Source organism: Protopterus annectens, unplaced genomic scaffold, assembly GCF_019279795.1.
Source record: "Protopterus annectens isolate FY-2018-M unplaced genomic scaffold, PAN1.0 ctg71128_obj.part0, whole genome shotgun sequence".
NCBI classification, from domain to species: domain Eukaryota; kingdom Metazoa; phylum Chordata; order Ceratodontiformes; family Protopteridae; genus Protopterus; species Protopterus annectens.
The window spans coordinates 1-3,120 of record NW_025058757.1 but is presented as its reverse complement, the minus strand read 5'-3'; the positions used below and the strand labels follow the sequence as shown (position 1 = coordinate 3,120).

The following is a 3,120-nucleotide window of genomic DNA, read 5'->3' as shown; positions in this document are numbered from 1 at the left end:
AAACAGTGCTTCTTTTTCATTCTTGAAAACAGAGGTTTGTACCTACTGGGTTTGCTTGTTTGAAAAAAGAAATTCAGAAATTGTAGAAATGAGAAAATGTGGAGAATAATGACTAAACTGTTGTTGGATTAATATTAGAAGGCATATGTGGAGTCACTAAAGACATTCAGACAAAAGCATGATAGAAATATTCATGTACATGGGAATTTGGAGGCAAAAACTCTTGAAGACAAAATCAGCATCAGTTTAGACCAAGATCAGAACACTAAGATGATTAGAGCACAAAAATCTTCTTTATTTGTTACAGGACAGAATCAGCATCAGTTTAACAGTCTGTACCAAGATCACGATTGATAAAAGGTTGGCATAACAAAGATCTTATTTATATGTTGTTGTTGTTGTGTCTTTCGGCTTTCCCGGCATAGGGCCACAGTGAACCCCGTCCTAATGATTGGCAGTAGATTTGAGGTGCCGAGTTGCCAGCTCTGACACACAACCCCCAAAGATCTTATTTATATAATCCTTTGTATATGTTTGGGAAAGACTTTTTCAAGATGATGGGAAGCTGTAATCACTGGCTTCTCTGCTGTTCATTGTATTACAGATGGGAGAGACTATATCTGGTCAGGTTTGTCTTGGCGAAATAACTGCAGGTATGGAAGTCAAATCATTAGAATGAATTCAGAAATGTTTGCACAGAACATATAATTTTAGTAAGACATATGAAAAAGTAGAAATACAATTAACTATGAATCCTCACTTATCATATATGAGGAAAAATAGTCCAGTGGTCCTTAACTGCTTTCAAATTATGTTGTAAAAATGTGCAGCCTGTTCAAGACAATGCCACAACCTAGATGCTGGTGAATAGATGTGTATTCACTTAGAGGCAAAAGTCAGTATTTTAGTCATTCTGTTCTTCGATTGCATGAATAAAAGGCAAGGAAACTGAAGAAGGAAGAAAGAAAGAAAATAATTCACCTGCTAAAAAATGAATTATGCCCTGGCATTGTTTTTTATTTTGAACTGTAAGTTGTGTTTTTTAGGAAGCAAATATTCTTAAAAGAGAATCTGAAAGCGCTGTTCTTTCCCAGAATGTATTGCTACAGAATGCAAAACTAGAACCACACTGCTCACAAGCAATGTATCCACCTTTTCTGTATAAATTCATCAGAGACATTTTATTGTTACTCAGCTTGCTGACAGGTGTCCTTTTACTTACATAAGCTGGGAAAACATTTTTATTTCTTGGGAAATCATTTACCAGAAGCCCTCAGGCTGATATTCTCCACACTTGCTACTTAAGTAATAAAACCTGTGACAGCAATAAGATGTTTGTTTTCCCATGCTGTCTTCCTCTCGACAGAAGTACATCTTATGAAATCATTGTCCTTGATGTCAGATTACTTCTTTTTGGGATTTAAAACTTTTTAAGTAACAACAATTTCATTTTCCATTTTTTGAGATCATTTAGTTTACTGCTTAAGTTTTCAAGAATGTTGAAACAGTGCAGCATGCTTTATAAGAGACTGAAGACTAATGTCTACTTAGGCTTAAGCAAATCTTTGTTACATTTGAGGGGTCTGTTGTGTCTTCTGTTTATGCACTGTGAATGAAAGGCTATTGTCAAGGTGCAAGATTTTACAGCAGATGACAAGATTTATATATATATATATATACATCTATATATATATATATATATATATATATATATATATATATATATATATATATATATATATATATATATGTATATATATATGTATATGTAGTGCAATGATTGATTTTTCTGCTAACCACACATTGGAAATTAATAGCTGTGCCTGAGCCTGTGATGTGCAACCAAGTTCCCTCAAGCCCACCAAAATTATATATACCCCCTCCACAGTCACACCACAGTGAAGTGAATGAAAAAATCTCCAGAAAGTGCAAGACTGGCTCACCCAATACAGTACATTGTGGCAAAACTCACTGAAACGTTAAATTCTCAAACTTCATCTCCTCAACCAATGCCGCCACTCAGATGCATACATTAGGAAATGTGTGCGTAAGTGCTGTAGTTTGTTGAACAGTGTACAGCTTGTTTTATAGTTAGGACGCATTTTCTACAAATCACCTATAGAAAGGATAATCAGGTCACTGAGAATGAAAAGATTTTTGTGTAAATACGTGGACAGATGTCTTGTTTTAAAAATGGAAATGTGCAGAGCATCCAAGCCTAGTTTTGCACAAACGTGTTCAGACAGGATGGGGTGCATTTGTCCATATTGGGGAAGAGAATTTTTGCAGCAGATTTTTACAATATTTGTCAAACAGTAGGCAGAATGTTTGCCAGGTCGGAAATGTAATAGTTCACAGATAGCAACATTTGTGGAACTGTAAGTTCTTGCTGAAGTGTTCTCAGGTCATTGTTAGTAACTCTGTCTCCTCCCCGTGCTTAGCTTGGATCCAGTTTGCGCAGTTCTTTTTTCTATATAATCTAATTTGATTCAAGTATCTGAGGTTACCTGGATGTCACTACAACTTATCACCTTTTTTGTGGAGCCAAACTGTTTTGCATAACATTTTGTAAATATAAAATCTGTTGTGTCTGAGTATAAATTTTAGAATCTGCACACAGTTTATCAATTTATATGTCTTTAGTCCTTCCACCTCTTATGTATCTATAAAAAGGTTTCCTATCATGCTTAATATCTTTATATACATTTTCAAATTTTTTGAAGAATACATACCTGCAGGGGAAATACCATGATCACAAAGGTGGTTTTCCTAGGGTGAGGCTCTACCATTGCACTTTGGTGAGGTTAACCCCTATGATTTCCCCAAATGTGGGAAAGCCAACTGCATAATTTATAGTAATAACCATTGCTTAAACCTTAATAATACCCTATGGTATTAGGCATTGCTTGTATCTTAATAATGTTCTTTTTGTTGTGGAGCTTTTCCCCCAAGGTCTCCTCTGAAAACAGTATTTTTTCAACCCAGTCAGACACTACCAGGATAACAAATGTAAATAACTAAATATGCAAATAAAATGTTCTTGATCTTGTTTCACACTATGCTTAATTTGTCTGTCCAGCTTGTTTATTTCAGTTTTCAAAGTTATAGTTTAACCTCTCC

The 3,120-nt window shown here is 34.9% G+C and overlaps 1 pseudogene; it reads left to right on the top strand.

Moving 5' to 3' along the window:
* The first annotated feature begins 2,724 nt into the window (after nt 1-2,724).
* LOC122792124 lies at nt 2,725-2,872 on the top strand (annotated as a pseudogene).
* The last annotated feature ends 248 nt before the right edge of the window (nt 2,873-3,120 follow it).